At 39.1% G+C, this 23159-nt stretch overlaps 1 pseudogene across 1 annotated transcript; it reads right to left on the bottom strand.

Moving 5' to 3' along the window:
- Nucleotides 1-1275: 1275 nt before the first annotated feature.
- Nucleotides 1276-3703, bottom strand: LOC125347654 (annotated as a pseudogene). Its single transcript, XR_007210264.1, has one exon. The product of XR_007210264.1 is annotated as an E3 ubiquitin-protein ligase HECTD1-like (transcript).
- Nucleotides 3704-23159: the final 19456 nt, after the last annotated feature.

The raw sequence follows: 23159 nt of genomic DNA, 5'->3' as shown, positions 1-23159 counted from the left end.
ATCAAGGCCTCTGATGACTCATTCTCCTGGAACCATGTATTTCATAACCTGTGAACGTATAAACATCTCTGTCTTCTAAGATTAGCTTCTGCCTCCTTAGCTGCTTTCCCTAGTTGATCTTCACATACTCCATTCACAGTGCCATAAAGCTCAAAGCCAGATAGTGAGAGATAGTGTGTTTGACCACTTGCATTCTTCCCCATCTGTTTAATTCTCACATGTGACCACCCTTGTTTTTCATCCTTTGGCGGATCGAGAGGCCAGGTGGCAATTGATACTGGTTCATTGAGACTGCAGTCATCAACATAGGTATACAAAGAAATCCAGTTCTGCCCATCTTTGGATACCTGGAAAACCCAATTTCTTAGTGTAGAGCTTCCATAACCACGAGCATGATGAAGTGTATATGCTGATAGTATCACCAAGAGACCCAGACCTATAGCAAACCAGGCATTCTTATCATCATTGCTATGACAATTTAAGGCTGAATTATCACAACTTAGTATGTCTTCCAATCGACCATATGGTAGATTTCGTCCTTCTGATGATGTTACTACAACAAGTCCATAGGCAGCAGGATTAACCCATTAATATGCAGTTTTTGTGTTTGTACCAATCCAGTAAGTGATTCCATTTTCATCAAAGTCATGCTAGTGTCTAAAAATAAAATTTTGGCCTTCTCTTAGTTTTCGAACAAAAACAAATGAAGATCGGTCAAAATCATACCACTGCTTTGCTACCATCTTCAAGAGATACTCTTCTAGAGATTCTACAGTAGCTAGTGGTTCCATCTTCAACATTCTGCCAGTCCGAGCAATCAGTGAAGTTTCACCAGGTGCATGTTCCAAACGAAAATGCAATCTTCTTGTAAGTATCTGGAGATTACATGTGGACCCTGGTATATCATACAAATGGAGAGATAGACTTTCAATTGATTCTAGTACAGCTATTAACTTTCGAATTAATGCAACTGCTGGTCGACTTTCATCATCTTCATTTTCACTAAAGGCTGTTTTGAAAACATTAATTCTTTCTACCAGTTGACTACAATCTTGCTTCATATCCAAATCCATGCTGTTTTTTAAAACAGTAAGAAGTGCTTGTACTAAACCACTACTACACCTTTCATATGGTGAAATTGTGTTTTCATCCTTCAAAAGTACAATTAGGTTTTCTAAAGCTGTCTTTATTAAATCTAGCCAAGTGTTCTCACCTTCAATACATTGTATATTTGTATGAAGCTCCCACGATGACTCTGAGTTGCTTTGTTTCTCAATGTTACCACTACTCCTCGAGGTATGCTTTCAACAGCTTTAAAGTGATCGTCATATAAATCTCAAGCCATAGTTCGTTCCTTTTGCTTTGTTTTTTTCCAACTTATATTTCAGTTTTCTGCCTCTTTTGCCATTCCAGCCAGTCACAAATTCTGAACCCAGAGAAGTTTCTGCAGTAAATGAATGTTTGGTTCCTCTATTAGATTCAAATACAAAACCAGGTAAATTTTCTTTAAATATTGTTGCGTGCTGATCATCTGAGTTATTAATAGCAATTTCTCTTTCTTTTAAGCATGTTAGTGACCAATTCCCAACAGTAAGTTTAGTGGGTCCTGGTGCTGATAGTATAGGTTGACTTGAAGTAGATGGCTTTACTTGCCCTCAAGCTCTTTGTAGTTTCTCTAGGAATTCACTTCTGTTTTCTGAACTATCTGATCTACCTTTAGGGCTACCACTTGAATACAGGGTAGCAAGTTTTCCATCCAGGATAAATCTGAACCATCCATTACTTCCATTAGATAATTCCAAATCTGCAGCATCACTCCAAATATATAAGCAGTCCCTTCCCCTAATGATTGACCAGTCTCTCCAATGATAGGGTTTACCTTGCTGCAATTCTTTAGCATCTTCCTGTAGTTCATCCTCTTTTGCTGGTTTTGACTCCTCTTCGTTTTCATCATCAGAGGAAGGACCTGCCAAACTTGACACTTCGCTAATTACACCAAGTCTGGTTAGCTGATCCAAAAAAATATCACCACCTTTATCTACTATCTCTTATGATCTGCAAAGCAAGCAAGTGCCATCATCATCATCCTTTTGATCAAGAACAGTTGCAGTGATTTCACTAATAATGTAGGCAAATTATGACCAACATCAGAGTCACAAACTTCTTTTAACAGTGCTTCAGAGCTAAAATGAATCATTTTTCGGATTAGAGCAAGACTTGCTTTCCTTATTGAAGGCAGCATGGTTTGCTGAAATATTTGCACAAACACTGGCAATAACCTTTTCAAGTATATTGGTGCCATTTCTGGATCTCCTTTGGGCTCATTACATTCTTCTTCATCCTTTTTTTAATCTTTCTTTCTCTTATCATCTCCTTTATTAACTGGGCACATCCAGTCACCAGGAGATTGAAGAACAGCCACAACTTCACTATGGGCCCTTTCACGAGCTTTATCTAATGGAGTTTTCCCATCTTCATCTCTTAAATCTGGATTTGCACCATGCCTTAATAGAGTATTTGTTACTTGAGGTCTTCCAAAACAGGCAGCATAATGTAATGATGATGACCTTTGATCTCTGTTAACATCAGCACCTCTCTCACAAAGAAATTCTACCATTTCCTGAGTTCCAAAAGCAGAGGCACAGTTTAGTAAAGTCTGACCCACATCATCCATAAAGTTTACTTCAAAGGCTCCTGTGTCAATTGCATCTATAAGTGCATCAGTATCTTTACTTCGAATATAGTCTATAAGCTGCTGATGGGAACGCTCCCCAGAACTATTCAGTCTCCAAAGTCCTGGGATTCTGCCTATAGATCCAGCACTAAACTTAGGCAAAGCCTTTCATCCTTCAAATAGTAGCACCAACAGAAGATCAACCAAACGCATGGTATCAAGCACACATCTTTCATTACCCTGTAAGGAATTCTCAATTGAATCTGAAAGCTCTGACCTCAGGAGATCGTGTGATCCTACTGGAGAGCCACTGCAAAGCGTTGAGAGCAAATTTACAATCGTTGACACTTGGTTACTCAATTTGGAGTCTGCAGTTGTGGAAGGGGCTCCAATGGTGCTGAGACCTGGTTTGCATGCTGATGAGGGTCCTGATACAGTGCCACCAGCAGCTGCCATTCGAGATAAGAGTTCCTCAGTTAATCCATGTTTGGCTAAAGGAGCTGGGTCCACACCATGACCAGTAAATCGGTCTGCTAGTGAGGCAAAACATCACAGTGCTCCATCTGAAACCTGATGATCTTCATGTTTCAGTAAACTAGACAGAGATTCTACACAAATTTCTAAAGACGAATCTTGAGGTTCCATTTTGCCACAGAGTCTTGATACCACAGCCATTGCAGAGTGTAAGGTATCTTTGTGAACGAAGTGTCCGCTGTTACGAGTCCCAAACTGCTCCGGTCCAGCTCCAATCAGGCCGTGGGCAGAGCCAGGCCGGCCGCGGCCCTCGAGTTCCCAGGAAGCCGCAGGCAGAACAAGTCGAGCCCGGCAAAAGGCACAGGAAAAGCCGTGTCTCTTCCTTCCCCTTCCTCCAGAGGGGACCTGGTGAAACAGGGAGCAAGAGGTCTCAGTTCTGAGGAAGACCTTCGTAGGGCTGCTGGCAGCAGCAGCAGGGGCAGGCCAAGTCCATCGCGATCTGGGAGTGGGGAGGGAGAAGGGTCGGTCAGGAGCTGAGCAGGAGTCCTTGTTCATTACTTCAAATAAACCGTTTATATGGTCATTTGGGAATCTTCTGTTTCTCAAGAATAATCCAGAATCCCTGTCTTTGCAGCAGGAGGGCAAAAAGGCAAGCCACAGTTATTCATGAGCTGGTAGGTTATCAAGTTACTCAACGAATCTTTCCAAAGCTTCTTTTTTTTGTTGTTTTTATTTTTGTGTCCTAACAAGCAAGCCAAGGTCAGTTTCTGTTGTCATGTGCACACATTGCCTTAGGAGAGAGCACTACAAAGTTTGGATTTTCTTGTCTTCCCCTTTTGTCTGTTTCCCACCTTTATATCCCACATTCAGTTAGTATCTGGCATTTATATGGTATGTGTATGCATCTTGATTGGCATATTCGTTTTTTTGCTCTTACCAAACTTTGAATTTTTGTTCAAGGACCACAGACCTTGAGCCCCTGATTACTCAAATGGCACTTTGCCTGACCTCTTGCAGCTCTCAGTGTTGGGCAGGATGTTTTGTAGAACTTGACTTCAATAGCAGAATAAGTTTCAAACAGTATATTGAGTAGCTGTTGTACACTGAAAATTCATCAAAGTTAATTACTTGGAGTAATGATCCAGCTCAAGATTTCTGCAAGTCAACATTTTTGTTGGTCTTTTTTTGGAACATTCTGGTCTTGGATGCTCTCTACCACACACCTGTGATTACTTACAGGGTAGGTAGATAGGTTTGCAAATAAGGCTGGCTTTTGCATAGTGCTAAAGAACAGGAACAATTGAAAAAGTTTATATGATTCACAGAGCCTCTCTTAACAGTAGGTTAGTTTGGGCTCATTTACTGACAGAAGCAACAGACAAAAGAAGAGAGTTCATGATCTGAGTCTACACTATGTCACCTCTGCCACACTTTATTGATCAAAGAAAGCACTGTGACTTAGAAGGAGATGGAATAAAAAGACAACCTGTAAAACCAGAGTGGAAAGAGATGGCACACAACAGGGAACAAGAAGTATAATCATTTTTGCAAACAATGATCCATGATTTCTTTATGTGAAGTCACATCTTAGGAAGAAGAGTTATAAGTGGAGAATTTCCATGAAGTCCTTCCTAGCCTTATGCCTATATCCATGAATGTGATTGATTCACTACCCAGCGACCAATCACTGAAAATGAATCCCTTAAGATTGGACAATTCTGATATTTAATATTCAGAACCAAATAATATTGTGGAACCAAAGTGAAGAGCATCTCAAGTTCAAAGCTACACATCCTCCTCCTTCACTCTCCTAGAAATCCTAGACAATGAATAGGAAAGGGTACAAGACTTGTCTCTTTGCAATGATATTTAAAAACTTATAAGCTAGTGCCATGTCAGAGTCCCAAGGCTGCTCACCACCATCTGCTCTTTTTTTCTTTCTAACATAATATGCTTGTGAAAACAGTGACATATTACAAAGCATGTAAAATAGCATTTCATATTTTGATGCACCAAGAATCAAAGTGTATATCATACAAACCATTTAATTTTGAAACCAGCTCCTGTGAACATTGTTTCATTGTTACTCAAAATTCAATTTTGCTCTCTTTACAAGGGCATGGTCTACCAAATGTTTTTCTCACTTGACAGGAGGGAGACTTGTTAGTGGAAAGATGAGTCTGTGCAAGAGCCTCATTTGACCACAAATAAAATCACAGTAATGCCACCAGCACAACAATGTTCATCGCAGCACAATTTGTCATAGCGAAAATCTGGAACCAACCCAGATGCCCCTCAGTAGACGAATGGATCAGGAAAATGTGGTGCATATACACAATGGAATTTTATGCCTCTATCAGAAAGAATGACATTGTCCCATTTGTAAGGAAATGGAAGGACTTGGAAAAAATTATACTAAGTGAAGTGAGCCAGACCCAAAGAAACATGGACTCTATGGTCTCCCTTATTGGGAATAATTAGTACAGGTTTAGGCAACTCATAGCAGAGCATCACAAGGCCCAATAGCTATACCCTCATGAACACCTAAACAACTACAATAGCAATACTTGCAAAACTGTTTGGTGTAAGTGAACTGAACACTTCAGGGGGGAAAAGGGAAAGGGGGAGGGGGGAGGGAGGAATGAGGGACAAGGTAACAAACAGTACAAGAAATGTATCCAATGCCTAACATATGAAACTGCAACCTCTCTGTACATCAGTTTGATAATAAAAATTTGAAAAAAAAAAGAGCCTCATTTCTATGTTTTCTTTTTGATAGGATATTTCATACTTACCGGTTGAGTTTATTGGATAGTTCTTATATTATTTTATTGGGTGAAAAATTGTGCAAATTATGTCACAAGATGCTTCTATTTTTTTGTGTGTGTATGTATCAGTACTGGGACTTGAACTCAGCATTTTGTACTCATGCTTGGCTTTTTCATTCAAGGTTGGCATTCTACCACTTGAGCTACAGCTCCACTTCTGGCTCTTTTTTGTAGTTGAGTGACAATAAGAGTCTCATGAACCTAACTACCTAGGGTGGCTTTAAACTACGATCCACAAATCTCAGTGGCTGGAGTAGTTAAGAGTGTAGTCATGAGCCACTGATGTCCAGGATAGAACAAAGCATTTCAGTAGCTACTTTTCTTATTGCCTACCTATCTACATCCACCAGAAAAGACAGATAGATTTTACTCTGTGGGCAGCTTTCATTTGGCTTTATAAAGAAATATATTTTGACTTGCCCAGGACTTAGAGATTTTAACGTACTTTTATTGATTAATCTTTAAGGATAATCTCTGTGGGCCCCACTCTGCTAAGGTGTATACCCTTCTGGATATGTCCTTGACATTAACTTCTTTAGAAAACTTGCATCAGTGGTGGTTTAAGTTTGAAATAGAAATGAAATGCCTTGAGTTGATATTGTTATGGGGTTCGAGGGAGGGGATTCTATGTCCCTCCAAGAGTCCACCACTCAGAGACAGTCTCAAGCAAAAAGATAGATTTATTGGGGAAGTAAAAAGTGAACTGATCATCCAGAGATGAAACACAGACTCAGGAGCTGAAACTGCGACCCCTAACAGTCCTCCAGCTAGGGTTTATAAAGGAAAAAGCATAGCACAGAGTAGGGGGTTGGCGCAAGGGGTAGAGCAAGCAACAAACAAATTAAGCCAGCCATTTACAGAAGCAGAATACTGTGGTCATGTTGATTTAATATTTAACTTCATTTTAACACTTGTTAGCATGTTTCCCTAATCTAGATGGAGTCAACTCTACTTCCTACAACAATATCCCAGTACTGATTTTGGCCTTGGCAAGTCTCTTTGACTCTGACAGCCTCCTTTTTCTTAGACTGAATCACTGTAGTCGACTCCTTAGGTAAACAGTGATTAATGATACCATGCAGGGCATGTTCAGCCTCTGGGCTGGTACTAATAAAGTTCATTAAGTGGCAGCTGTTGTTGGTTGATGTCACTTCTATCATGGTGGTAACTGTGCTGGTAAAATCCCTTCATTGGTTTTTAAGTGAGGTCAGAGAATGGGATCATTGCTAAACTGGGAGCCATCTGCAACTGTTTTTTGAAGATATTCTATCCCAAACTTATACAAAGTTTAGTTGACAAATGCCATAGAATTGCCAAAGATATAGGAAAACTAATTTTTGCCTTTATCCAATCCTTCCTTCTTCTTGTCTTTTTCACCACTTTCTATTTTCCCCTGGTGTATATATTTATTTGTGTGTGTGTGTGTGTGTGTGTGTCTGTCTGTCTGTCTGTCTGTGTCTGTGTCTGTGTGGGTGTTGGCTTGATCTCTAGGCCTGACCTCTGTCCTTTAACTTTTTTACTTAAAACTGGTGGCACCCCATTGCTTGAGGAACACAACCACTTCTAGGTTATTGTTGTTTTTTCTGGTTTAATTTGAGATATTAGTTTCATAGACTTTCATGCCTGGCTGGCTTCAAACCACAGTTCTCAGATCTCAGCCCCCTGAATAGTTAGGATTACAGGTATGAGCCAGTGATTTCTGCATCACCCTGGTATTTTTTGTTACCAGTCCTGGGGCTTGAGCTGTAGGCCTAGGCACTGTCCCTGGGTGGCTTCTGTTCAAGTCTAATACCTATCACTTGAGCCACAATGCCCCTTCTTGCTTTTTCTGAGTAGTTTATTGGAGATAAAAGTCTCAAAGACTTCCGTGCCCAAGTTGGCTTCAACTGTGATCCTCAGGTCTCAGCCTCATGAGTAGCCAGGATTACAGGTATGAGCCATCAGCATCCAGCTACTCCCTGCTATTTTAAGGGACTCCTCTGGCGCATAGAATATTCTGGTGTAACACACAGTTCTACACTCCCAGTTGCTCCCAGTTCCCATGTGATCATGCAAATAATTACTCATCACAGTCTATTGCTTTTTGAAGGATCATGCAGTAGGGGTAGAGGATGGTGATGTCTCCAATCTTGACCTTCACCGGAAAGGGATATCAAGAGGAGTCAATGTTAAGCTGATCAAGGAATCTGAGAAGTATTCAGAATCCCAAAGTCCCTAGAGTGAAGGGTGGCCCTTAGCTGAGAAGACATCTGGCAGGAAGGTGAGAAGAGTGATCTAGGAAGACAGCAGTGTGGCCTGTGAGAATAAGGAATAAGAGGAGCCAGACAGCTACATTCACTATGGTGTAGACCTGTTTGTGCCTTAATAGAGACCATAGCGGTCCCCAAAGCTCCTGAACCCACACATTTTCCCCTTACAGGAAGAGGCCACCCACTCCCAGACCCCTGCAGGCTGGGGAATCAGGATGCAGGATGACATGGCAGACCACAGAATGTAGAGCACCAAAAACAGATCTGGGGGTTGGCTCTAGAATCTAATTTGAAACATGGAATATGCACTTAGGAGGGAAAGGCTGAGGAAGACATGTGAGAAGCAGGTTTTACAGCATGAAAAACTATCTGCCATGCCAAAGCAAAGATGCAAAGCATGGGTACAAGACCCATGTCTCATGCTGCTTAGGAAGCTTCGATCTAAGGATTGAGATTTATGTACCCCAAGAGGGAAAGTCTGAGAATCTTATAAAAATTATTCACCAAGACAACACAAAACAAAAATCAAAATGGAGAAGTGGAGATGTAGTTCAAGTGATAGAACACCAGCCTTGAATGGCAAAGCCAAGGGACAGTGCCTGGGCCCTGAGTTCAATACCCAGCACTCATGTGGTATTAAAAAAATTGCAGGGCTGGGGATATAGCCTAGTGGCAAGAGTGCCTGCCTCGGATACACGAGGCCCTAGGTTCGATTCCCCAGCACCACATATACAGAAAACGGCCAGAAGCAGCACTGTGGCTCAAGTGGCAGAGTGCTAGCCTTGAGCGGGAAGAAGCCAGGGACAGTGCTCAGGCCCTGAGTCCAAGGCCCACGACTGGCCAAAAAAAAAAAAAAAAAAAAAATTGCAAAGCTAGCAAGCAAGAGGAAATGCACAGCAGTTTTGACCACTTCCTCCCAGGCTCACTCTCTTGAGTGTTCAAGGCTTTTGAAAAAGGTGAGAGTACAATGCAAAGCAAATTGATGAATAAAATATGTTCAAAACTCCTAACTTTGATGGATTGAATGTTTCTTTGCCAATGAATATCATAAAACACTACCACCATTTTTATGGTTGTTTACAGAATTAGGTAAGCACATGAAGGGCATTTGTCATGAATGACATTCAAAAATATATTTAAGCCATGAGAGTGAGCTTGATTTTCCATACTAACACATGCACTGGCAGCAAAATTCTGTTGTGTATTAGGTTTTGGTGAGACAGAAAATATTCTCTTGCCTTTATCTTAGTGCCACTAGGTCCACCTGCATGACAAATGTAGTGTTAGGAGTCACACAGTTTATGTTATGTGTTTATGTGACACACCAGTCTAAGATATGAATATTCAATTTAAGAGCAACTTTCAGAAGCAAAGAGTTTTTTGTAAATGAAAGAACCTATAAGAAGGTGTACTCACAGACCCAACTATTGAACAGCTCTTCCTGCAATATCAACCATAAGAGCTCAATATCAGGTGACAGAGTTTTATTGTTATTTATGTAACAAACAAAAGGGATGCAGCCAACTCAAGGAAACCATTATGGTGAGAGGAATCTTTAGCATGGGTGATGAGGAGAGAATTGTAAGCAAGCTTTACAATAAAATTCCAATTCCAAGGCCACCATGCTAAAATGCAGTGATTACTGCCTCTCTTCCCCATATAACTAGATTGAGACACTGAAAGCAAATATTAGTGTTTTGTGGATCCAGGAGATGGTTTGGAATGACAAAAATTCAAAATGCATGTTCTAATAAGTAGTGACAAAATTTAAAATTCCTAATGTAGAAAATGATTCAATGTAAGACACCTAGCAATGAAAGGATTATGAAATTTTTCACCACAATGTCTACAGATGGCTGTCTTATGATCAAGCTCTCACAAGTGAAATACATATGAAGGGAATAGTCTTGAGACTAGAAGAGAAATCAGACCCATAACACATAGGTGTCCCCATGTTTCCCTTAATGCTCACTCCGCAGTAGAATCCATAAGAATCAGGAGAACATTTCATGAGACCTTTACAGTATTAAAGATAAAATATACCTACATTATCCACCAGGAGTATTGTATATACAAAGATATCATTTGGAAATGTAGAAGGGATAAAGAGATTCCCAGACAAGCAGAAAGAGACTATATCTCCACTACATCTTTTTACAATAAATATTAAAGTATAATTTCAGCCCAAAAGTAAGAACCACTAATGAGCAAGAAAAAGATGCCCTGTGGCCTGTTAACACAGTAAAAGTAGAGCTCAACATAAAAACACATCACAGGAAATACTCAAACTCATGGAAAGTGAGTAATTCATTACAGAGTAATCAGTAGGTCTTCAAACACATAAGAAAGGAAATTCAATTATTTCTAGCATTTGATGTAAATGAAGACATGAAATACCGACTTATCAGGAGTACAACAAAGGCAGTATTCAGATAAAAGTTCATGTGCCTTATTTCTTGCACCAACAAATTAAAAAAATCTCATGTGAATGCATTAATGATGTATTTGATACAGGCCTGATACAACGAAGACAGTGACTTTGTCACAGCTAAACTCTCTAGGTGTCTCTGACCAAATAGAGATTTAGGTTCCCAGCATACACTTCACCTCAAGATGCATACCAATCAAACTTTCAACAGGTAGAGTCTCATTCAAATACAGAGGATATCTTACCACAAAAATGCAAAAGCAGAAAACAGCAAGATAGCATGCACATCCCCAACGGACATCTGGAATCTAGGCCCTGTGCTACCCCAGGCAGAGCAAGGATACCAAGAGGGGGAGAGAGAGGTACATTGGGGGGTAGGGAAGGAAATCAGATAAAGGAGTTTGATATTGTCACATGCTCCCACAGAAACCCCTCACCAAGACTTCACTGGCCTGCTCAGCACTGGCTGCAGAATCTGTGAGCACCCCATCATGCACCCCACTCTTGGAAGGCCAGCTTTCTTTGATTTCCCAAAGTGCCCTGACTGAATCCCCAGATGAAGTGAGAGGTAACATATTTGATGAAAACAAAGATCCAAACTCTTTTCTCACACTTTCTGCAGCTATGGAAGAAAGTTTGCTGGAATACAGCAATGCAACTCTGCCAGCACAACTACAATTCCCAACTCTACCACAAAACTCCTGCAGGCTGACAGCAGTATTGCACATAGTCATAGAAGCATCTGGGAAAAAGAACACCAGGACCTGTCCCTGTGACAGAAAATGACAATTGCCAACTGTCCCTAAATCTCCCACTTGTGGACAGCAACAGCCCAGGGAACACATGCAGACAGGGAGACACCTAGGGAAACAATACCAGGAGCTGACTATACACAGGAAAAATGCTAAAAAAAAAAAAAAAAAAAAAAATTAAATCTCCCATTATGTTCCTCATCCCACCATCTCTGATGGGAACCACCTCATATAGCCCAAGTATCAACTAAAATCATGTCACAACTGGGAACTGAGGATGTTATTCTAAAGAGGTCCTAATCTGGCCATCCTATAGAAACTGCAATGTAAAACAAGCCCTGATCTCTGACACACTGAACAGAGAATATTATTTTAATCCTCTTTCTCTTCCTGTCTTCAGAGAATGCAAATCTCTAAGTAGAATGTTCTAGGTCTACATATATGAAGATGCTTTGAAATATGTGTTTACACAAGTTAAAACCTGTTGCTTGTAAAACACACATGTAACAACCTACTCTTCCTTACGTAGTTTTGCTCTCTTCATAAGTTGAGCTGAAATGTGACAGGAGACAGCAATTTCTGTAGGCCTTTTACATAAGACAGTGTTAGGATTAAAAGAGCTTATTCCAGAAAAGCAGCAGATAATAGAGCAGGTGAATAGGAACTTAGAAGTCACTTGAAAAGATGCACTAAAATCATCACTGATAACTTTAATAAATGAGAGTTTGAAATTATACACTAGACAATTGGTATGTGTGATGATAATAACGAAAAAATAATGGGAGAATTCATTGAAACCGTTAGCAAGAACCTCAACCTCCTGGAAAAGCAGGAAAAAACCAAACCTCAAATTAATAGAGAGAAAATGACAATAAAAATTGAAGCAGAAATGAATGAATTAGAGAATAAATAAACCATAGAACAAATCAAGAAAAAAAAAGAGCTGGGGGAGTTCTGGCAAAACGGCAGAGGAGCAGCACATCCCTATCTAAGCTCCCTCCAAGAACCCAGTTTTACTACTCCAGAGAAACTTTTAGTCCTAGAAAGACAGACCAAGTTATATAGAGATTCTGGCCAGAAAGGAAAAATCGAGGCAGCTGGCTTGACAAAACAGATTTGACCTCCAGCTGGCAGCCCGCCTCCACGCTGGCACCAACAGAGAGCCCAGCACTTCACTCACCTGCGTTACACAGCAGCAACCAGGAAAAAATACTCTAGATGGTCAGCAGCCAAATGCAGATTGCAGGCTGTTCACAGATGGGCCGAAATTCCAGAGAAAGCGTTAGTACCCCACAAAAGACATTCTCATTTGTGCCATAGAACAGCATTTGGAAGGTAGCGCTTCCCTCAACACCAGAGTGAAGCACCATCTTTGACTCTGGCATAGACAGGGCCAGAGCAGACCAGAAATAAAGCTGGCTGTGGGGAAAGTGATGATAAAGGGGCCATCTTTGAAAAGGGCAAGAGTAACTGAATAGTGAGAGCCAGCACTGCCCAGGAGGTTTCCCTCCCCAGGTGGGAGGATCTTTTCCCAGGTCCACAGCTCACAGACCCAAGTAGACAAAGCCAGAGGTGCCCTGCCCCACCTTAGATATTGTATATATGTGTATTGAAACTAGGGAAGGGAAAAGGGAATACCAAATTCAAGAGACAAAGGATAAAAAGATAAACCAATGTAACACCAATTCTTAGGAAACTCTATGGTGTAAACCAACTGTACAACTCATGGGGGGGTGGGGAGGAGGGAAATAGGGAGGGGAGAGGTGAGGGAAAAATGAGGGAGGAGGTAAAAAGTTGGATAAAAAACGTACTCGCTGCCTTACGTATGAAATTATAACCCCTCTGTACTTCACTTTGACAATAAAGGAAAAAAGAAGAAAAACAAAGAGTTTCTGTGTAGGAAGGAACATAGCTAACAAGATAAACAGAAAGCCCACAGGATGGGAGAAAATCTTTACAAACTACACATCAGACAAGGTACTATATCTAAACTATAAATAGGGATTAATGCCCCCTCAAAATAAATCACCCAAAGCTCAACAACCCAATATATAAATGTGATACAGACTGAAAGAGACATTTCACAAAGGAAGAAAAGAAGAATGGCCAATAGACTCGAAAAAGTCTTCAACTAAGTAAATAAATAAATAAATAAATGTGCACACACTGTGAGATGATTAATTATTTAGGAACCTGGATAGAAACATTCAGAAGCCAAGGAAGAATGTGCATAGAAATGGTAGACAGCAACTCAAAAGGTACGTAAAGATGACCATATAAAATAATACACTTTGAAATTAACTGCAAGAAAGGAAAATAGAGCCATAGCAGAGCATCACAAGGCCCAATAGCTATACCCTTAGAAACACATAAGATGATGCTAATTGAAATGAACACCATGTTATGGAAACAAGTGATATATCACAGTTGTAACTACTTTCAACGTCCTATGTGTATGTGTAGTTTCTATTATTGATAATGTTTTGTATCACCTTCCTATGTTTGTACCTACACTATCTCTGTAATCTTATCTGAGTATATTGGAAACCGTGTTTACTGGTATTGGAAGTAGGAAATTCAAAGGGAATACCAAATTCGAGAGACACAGGGTAAAAAAAGAGAAATAACTACAAAAGCAATACTTGCAAAACTGTTTGGTGTAAGTGAACTGAACACATTGGGGGGGGGGGAGCGAAAGGGGGGAAGGGGGGGCATGAGGGACAAGGCAACAAACAGTACAAGAAATGTATCCAATGCCCAACGTATGATACTGTAACCTCTCTGTATGTCAGTTTGATAATAAAAATTTGAGAAAAAAAAAAAAAGAAAGGAAAATAGAAGGAATTTTTATTTAAGATTGTTTCTTTTTGTTTTCTTTACCTGTGGTCTTGTTTGTTTGTTTGTTTTGATTTGGGAGGGCAAAAGAGGGTGCATAAAATGTGGAACAAGGACAAAAAGTAGAACAGTGATAGTCACTACACTGTGGAAAATGAGCTGGCCATTGTGGGTGCGGAAAGGAGGGAAAGTGTGAGAAGGATGGAAGTGTGAGAAGGATGGTTCAAGAAGAATTGTACTCATTACTTATTACCTAACTCATTTAACTTTAACCCATCAGTATATCAACTCTGCAGTAACAATGAAAAATAATTAAATAAAAACAGACCCATCACAAAAAAATGAACTATATCAAACAAAGGTTTCTAAACTGCAAAGGTCATAGGTAAAAAGCTAAATACAAAAATGGCAATATTTCCAAAGGCTATCTACAAATTCAATGCAATACCCATTAATATCCCAACACCATTTTTTAATGAAATAGAGAAAGCAATCCAGAAATTCATATGGAACAATAAAAGACCCCGAATAGCAAAAACAATCCTAAGCAGAAAGAACAGTGTTGGAGGAATTACAATACCAAATTTCAAGCTGTATTATAAAGCTATAGTAATAAAAACAGCTTGGTATTGGCATTGGAACAGGCCTGAAGACTAATGGAACAGAATTGAAGACCCAGAAATGAACCCACAGAATTATGCCTACTTAATCTTTGATAAAGGAGCTAAAAAAAAAAAAAAAGATGGAAGAAAGATAACCTCTTTAACAAATGGTGCTGGCAAAACAGGTTCAGCACCTGCAACAAACTAAAACTAGATCCTTATATATCACCCTGCACCAAAATCAACTCCAAATGGATCAAAGACCTCGAAGTTAAAACAGATACCCTGAAAACACTAAAAGGAGTAGGAGAAACACATGGACTCCTTGGCACAGGATGGAACTTCCTTAACAAAGACCCAGAAAGGCTACAAATCAAAGAAAAGATGGACAAATGGGACTGCATCAAACTACAGAGCTTCTGCAGGGCAAAGGACATAGCTCACAAGATAAACAGAAAGCCCACAGATTGGGAAAAGATCTTTACTGGCCATACAACGGACAAGGCCTCATATCTAAAATATATGCAAAACTAAAAAAATTAAATTCCTTCAAAACAAAACCTCAAAGAACCAACAGCCCCCTGAACAAGTGAGCTAGAAACCTAAAAAGAGACTTCTCTGATGAGGAAATGGGAATGGCCAAGAGACATAGGAAAAAGTGCTCTACATCACTGGCCACAAAAGAAATGCAAATCAAAACAACATTGAGATTCCATCTCACCCCAGTATGAATGTCCTATATCAAGAAAACTAACAATAATAAATGTTGGAGGGGATGTGGCCAAAAGGGAACCCTATTTCATTGTTGGTGGGAATGTAAACTGGTTCAGCCACTCTGGCAAGCAGTATGGAGATTCCTCAGAAGGCTAAACATAGAGCTTCCCTATGACCCAGCAGCCCCACTTTTGGGCATCTACCCAAATGATCACAAACAAGAACATACTAAAGCCACCAGCACAACAATGTTCATCGCAGCACAATTTGTCATAGCTAAAATATAGAATCAACCCAGATGCCCCTCAGTAGACCAATGCATCAGGAAAATGTGGTACATATACACAATGCTATTTTATGCCTCTCTCAGAAAGAATGACATTGCCCCATTCGTAAGGAAATGGAAGGACTTGGAAAAAATTATACTAAGGGAAGTGAGCCAGACCCAAAGAAACATAGACTCTATGGTCTCCCTCATAGGGAATAATTAGCCCCGGTTTAGGCAAGTCACAGCAGAGGATCTTAAGGTCATAATAGCTATGCCCCTATGAATGCATAAGATAATGCTCAGTGAAATGAACTCCATGTTATGGAAACGAGTGATATATCACTGTTGTAATTACTTTCAACATACCATGTGAAACCATAGCTTCTATTGTTGATGATCCTCTTGTATCCCCTTCCTGTGCTTGTACCTGCACTATCACTGTATCTTATCTGAGTACATTGGAAACGGTATATACTGGTATTAGAACTAGGAAAGTGAAAGGGAATACCAAAATCGAGAGACACAGGATAAAAAGACAAATGACTACAAAAGCAATACTTGCAAAAACTGTTTGGTGTAAACCAACTGAATAACTCATGGGGGGAGGGGGAAAAGGAGGGAGGGGGAAATGATGGAGGAGCTAACAGTACAAGAAATGTATCCAGTGGCTAACATATGAAACTGCAACCCCTCTGTACATCACTTTGACAATAAATAAGAAAAAAAAAAAGAAAGTTAAAGGGATGAAAAATCTCCTTTTGCTGTTTTTAAAAAGACAAAGAGTACTTGAAATATTTCTTGCTTTTCAAAAGACCACCATGACTGACAGTAGATTTTTACATTGGTTCTGTTGCATTGTATTACTTCCCCAGGTTTAAACACAGAATTTTGGCAACTAATAAATGTTCTGGATTTCCAAAAAAAACACAGAATAATTGATTTTTGTGTTTTCACTAGCTATCCATCAGAGAAGGGCCTCATATCCAAAATATACTTAGAGATAAAAAAATTGAATCCTCAAAGAAGCAACAATTCAACTAATAATTGAGCTAATGACTTAAGAGAGACTACCCAAAAGAAGAAATAAGAATGGCCAATAGATACATGAAAAAATGTTTATCATTACTAGTCATAAAGGAAATAATCAAAACAACACTACCATTGCATCTCAACCCACTTACAGTGATTATTATCAAGAAAACAATGAAAAATGCTGACAAGGATATGGCTGCATATTGGTAGTGGGAATGTAAATTTTTTCAATCAGTCTGGAAACCATTAGGGAGGGTCCTCAGAAAACTAAACAGAGAACTACCCTATGAGCCAGAAACTCCACTACAGGACATTTGTCCAATAGAGCACAAACAAGGATACACTAATTCTATTGGCACAACCGTGTTTATTTCAGCTTTATGTACAATAGTCAAGATATGAAAGCAGCCAACATGCCCCTCAAAGGACAATTGGATCAAGAGAATGTGGCCTAATTAAACAATGTACTTACTCTTCCATTACAAAAAAAAAAAAATGGCATTAAACCATTTATAAAGAAATTGAAAGACTTGGAGAAGATTATGTTAAGAGAAATGAACCAGACCCAGAGACCCACAGGCTGAAAGATTTCCATCATGGGGGGAAACAGACTGTGTCTGGGTGGTATCAAAGCATTTATATATTCATTGACTGAGGTATAATAGAATCTATACAGAAATAGTTTTTTTTTTTTAGAAAGACAGAGTAAAAGCACAAAAAATGAGTACTAGGATTACTTGAGTCAGGTATATATACATAAGTATACTTAACATATACACTAATTGTTAGATGGAAAAAAAGTGAAGGATGTGGGGTGGCAGGTGTGAGTGAGAATGTTAACAGAGGTGAAACTGATCAAGAGTCACTGTATTTATAAATTACTGTGTTGAATGGAAACTCCTTTGTACAACTACATAAACAAAATAAAATTTAGAAAATGTACAAAACCAACTGATAACAATGAGTATGCAATTGATGTAAGAATGTTCTCACATTGTAAATGCATTGGACAGATCATGCATGTAATTTTGATGAAGAGGAAAAATTATCAATATATCTTACAATTATTAGAGTATATAGATATCGAAGATTACAAATGATGGGAAAAATACAAGGCCGTTGCAGTTTGCATTTGTATGTCTTTAAATTTTTATCATAAAACATTAAACAAACATTTTCTTTAATATTTAAATGAAGTTTCATTATTACATTTTTGTACCTTCACTCATGGATTTGCTCATAGCCCTCTACTACTTGTTTGGGTCTTTTCTCTTTTACTTCCATCCTGTTCATCACAGATAGTTCTCATCATTCCAAAATAGCTTTTCATAATCTATTTTAACCCTGCTAAGTACCACAAAATGTATAACACTTAATAATCACTAAAGTCTCTAGAAGGAGAGAAAGTGTGAAAGAAACTTGGGTATGGAAATCCAGGAAACTCTACCGATAAGACTTAAAAATGAATGAAACCTCCAGTCCAAATGGTAGGTTGATTCCACAAAACTCAAATCACAATCAGTGTCCCTCAAGGACTGTTGGGGTCTGGCTATACCTAAGAGGCAGGCCCCTTCTCCCATCCTGGGACTGCTTGGCTGGTATCCACTCCTACCTTCTCCCTGGGTCTGGAACCTCCCCCGGAAGAGGGAGCTAAGCCAGCACCGCCTTCCGTCTGTAAGCACGTGTGCCACAATGGGGCTGGCTGAGCCCAGGGGAGGCGGTTCTGTGGGCCATGATCTCTGCCCATAGAGGAAGTTCTGTGACATCACTATGATGGACAGCTTGTCAGCCAATTGCTAGTATCTAGTTAGGCAATCCAAGCCCCTCCCCTTCCCACCGTCATCACTGTAATAAATGCAATTGCCCTCCCCCTGAATAAACTGAAGTTCACCAGACTGAAATCTCCGTGTCCAGAGTCTGCTCTTAGACGTAAGGGGGGCTTAGAACTAGGAAACTGAAAGGAAATACCAAAATTGAGGGACACAGGGTAAAAAAGATGAAAGATTATAAAAGCAATACTTGCAAAACTGTTTAGTGTAAATCTACTGAACAACTCATGGGGAGAAAGGGAAAGAGGGAGGGGGGAGGGGGAATGAGGGAGGAAGTAACAAACAGTACAAGAAATGTATCCAATGCCTAAAGTATGAAACTGTAACTGCTCTGTATATCAGTTTGACAATAATTTTTTTTTAAAAAAAAAGAAAAAGAAAATGCCCACATTATGGAAAGTCATCTACAGATTCACTTCAAACTCCATCATCATTCCTATCACTTCCTTCACAGAAATAGAAATGGCAAAATGAAATTTTATGAAAAATTAAATCCTCAGTTAGCCAGAGCTATCTTCAGACACGAGTAATTCTAAACTATCTCTATATCTGTTTTTCCCTATACTGAGATGCAATAATAGCAGGAAAAAAATACTGATAAAAAAGAAAGAACAAAGGAACATAAGATGAAGAAGTAATTACAAACAACTACAGATATGTGATTCTTGCAGAAGTTCACAAATAATACATAGTCTAAACATTGAACCCTTAGCATAGGGTGGCATTGTGAAACTGGGTATCCATGTGTAAAACACTGAAACTAAACCCTGACTATTTTTAAATTCAAAATTAATTAGCTCATAATAGAAACTGAAACTTTGCAAGTAATAGAGAAAATAAAGGAAAACATACATACAGAAGAATCATAAATAGAACACAAATAGAAAGACAAGAATAGCAAGAACTATCTCTAGTTTTGACTAAGTGGTAGAATCATTTGTGTCATTTACAAGATCCTAAATGCCACACTCAGCACCAGAAATGGAAACTAGCTTTGCTTACGTCAAATTGAAAAGCTTCATCACAATGAAAGAAATGGTAGGACAGACAAAAGAACAGTTAAAAACTTTGCTACTTATTCATCTCACAGAGGATTAATAACAAAGTTTAATAGTATTGGAAAATTTAAATATTGATAGAAAAATCTAATGGAGAAACAAACACTTTAAAAATTAAAAATAACAAGTAGAAAGTCAGTACTGAACAGAGCATTCAACCATTTGAGTAATCAGGACACCCATCAGTTCCACATCAACCCAGACAATCCTTGCACTTTTGGTGATGGTATATAAAAGTTAATAACGAGATTCCTGAAGAAATTAAAACTGCTTGTACTGGTGGCTTATGCCTGCGATTCTAGCTGAGGAAGAGGCAAATAGCCAAGTATCCTGAGTCAAAGCAAATTGGGGAAGAAAAGTCCAAGACATACTTTCTCTACACTAAGTGAACAAAAAGCTAGAAGTAGAGAGGTAGCTCAAGTGTAGAGTATCAACTGTGAGGAAAAAAGCCAATGAAGAGAACAAAGCAAGGAAATCACCAATAGTTTGTTCCTAGCTACCTCATAAAGGCAAACATGAGCAGAAGAAACTCCAGATATGGGAGAGAACAAAAGGATGTTGGATAAGATATAAAAAATAAAGTCACAGAAGAGAGTGTGAATATAATCAAAGAGCATGACATCCAGTGTAGACTACAATATTCATCAGGAACTTGGCACAAGCATCATATTGTATCAAAATTGGTAAACATCACTGATGTAGAATTGACCCAGATCTCTCATATGCTTATGTCTAATTGCCGTGCTTTACTTATCTACAAGAAAGGACTTACTGGATAAATGCTGCTGTCTGTAGTCAATGCCATGCATAAAACAGACCAGACTTTACTTTGTATCTGTGGGTAGCTAAGACATATTCATTGCCTCAAACCAGAATACTGAATGGGCTAGCACACTAACAAAAGTACTCAGATATATTTTTGGAAATTAAGAGAAGTAACATCAGCAGAAAATGAGTAAATAGTGGTGAATAAAAAAATTGAGCTAAGCTAGGCACTAATTCACCATAAAGAAAAATTAATCTTGGGCTGATAAAATTCTCCCACAAGCATTCTTTGATAGTGCTGAGCTACCTGGCTAATACCCAGTTTGTGGAAAATAATAATAATGACACAAAACTTAAGTTTGGGATGATAAATACTTCTCAACAGTAATTGTGGGGAAGTGTGGGTTTGGATGTGGGTGTGTGTGAGTCCTGTGGCTTGCAGTCAATGCCTGGACACTGACCTTGAGCCATTTTGCTCCAGGTTTACATTCTGTCACCTGATCCACAGCTTCACTGCCAGCTTTTCCCTAGTTAATTGAAGATGAATGTTTCACAGATTTTCCTACATGGGATGGCTTCAAACCTTGATCCTCAGATATCATCCCCATGAGAAGTTAGCTTTACAGGCATGAGGCATCAGCCTATAATTTTTTATCAATGTTATCAACATGTAGATGTTACTAAAGAAAATTTCTCAGACTACTGGCCTAGGGGGCAGGAAATGTAGCCACTCCCTTTCAGTAACGATGTCATGCCAGTGATTCACACTCATTGTAATAACATCACCTCATTTTCTGCAATGACAGCTGAGATGGAGGATAACAAGGGCTGCTGAAGTACAGTGAGGAATATACCAACCTGGAAAGGAGAAACTGTCTGGAAGAAAAGGTAGTCCCTTGTACTATCAGGCAGAACAACACTCAACAGTATATGTAAGACACAATAATGAAACTGAGTTGTGCAACAGGGATGAAGGTGCAAGCTGGGTGCCATTGGCTTATGCCTGTAATTTTAGATACTCAGAAAGCTGGGATCTGACAATCATGGTTCGAAGCCATCCCAGGGAGGAAATTTCATGAGTGTCTTACTCCAATTAACTACCAAAAGAAGCCAGAAACAGCACTGTGGCTCAAATGTCAAGCATTATCCTTGAAAGCAAAGCTTAAGGAAAGTGCCCAGGCCCTGAGTTATAGCCTCAGGACTGTACATATGTACACATGTGTTTGTGTGTGCATGCACATTAACCCCACCATTCACCCGCAAGACACACCTGAAGCTAAATATCCCCTGTTTTCAAAGGATATCCTGTAGTTTAAATGGCATAAGGATTCTAGCAGAAGGCTTTACACCAAGACAAACACACTGATGAAGAAGGAGGTCCATGTGACAACCTATCTCCCATTGCCTCCAATGACATCTACTAGAAATCTTACCTAATACACTGAAGTCCTCAAACAGTCCTGCAAATCAAAGTGTGTAGAAAGAATAACCAGAGAAGGAAATAGAATATTACAGCATTCAGGCCCTGAGTTCAAGTCCTCATACTGCCATAAAAAAGATCAATAAAAATGAATGGTGGTAAAACCACGGGAAAGAAATACAAGAAAAAAGGGGGGCATAGTTTCACATGACATTTTGAAAGTAACAACAGTGATGTACCACTTGATATGCCCTGGGTATTCTTATATATCCTTGTATGAATCAGGGAAGCAAGGAGAACATCAAAATGGTGAGACAAAAGGTAAAAGATGAACCAATGTAACAGCAATACTTACAAAACAATATGTTTTAAACTAACTATACAACTCGAGAAAGGGATTGGGGGTGGGGATAGGTGAAAGAAAAATAGGAGTTAAGATGTTTGACCAGAAATATACTCACTACCTTAGTTATGTAACTGAAACCCCTCTATACATTATGTTGACAATAAAAATTAAAATAAACTTTAAAAAGCCAATAAAAACTTCTGCTCTAGACAATGGAATAATAAAAGTTAGAGGGTCTTAAATTATAAAAAAAAAAAAGTCATAGGTTGACATACCTTCCAAGATTAAACACAGCGATAGCTCATACATACAATGTCTGTAGTAGCCAGAGAACATTGCTGCTGGAAAGTTTCAATAACAATACCATGCACACAAGCCATTTTCCCTTACCTAGGGAAGCACCAACACTGCTGAACTCAGCAAGTATATGTCATTAATTGAAGACCCATGCAGAAATTGAGTTTCCACTTGCATTCGGAAAGTTGGTCTTCTTTGACTCTTATAATTCTACTAGACATGATGAATATACATGTCAATATCCTGTCGTGCTGCATTACTACATTGGAGGGTTTTATTTATGTGATTCGTATAACTACAGGCAATCCTTCTCTCTTACCCAAATCTAAGACATTAGCATAAAAACAACTCTATTTCCTCCTATTCACAATATGTTGGGTACACAATCCATGAGAAGAACGAGAACAGAGAAATTTCAGGGTACTGAATTTATTCTGCATAAGGCTGTAGTATACAATGTATTCTATGACATGCATAACCATAATCAAGCAAAGTGAAGCAGAAAATGTAACTTTCAAGCTAAGTCATGTACTGAGCAGTGTAAAGACATTTTTTTTTTGCCTTATCCACTGTGTCACACACCACATT

Source organism: Perognathus longimembris, chromosome 3, assembly GCF_023159225.1.
Source record: "Perognathus longimembris pacificus isolate PPM17 chromosome 3, ASM2315922v1, whole genome shotgun sequence".
Lineage (NCBI taxonomy): Eukaryota > Metazoa > Chordata > Mammalia > Rodentia > Heteromyidae > Perognathus > Perognathus longimembris.
Note: the sequence above shows the minus strand (reverse complement) of the source record. Positions and strands in the feature narration are given on the sequence as shown.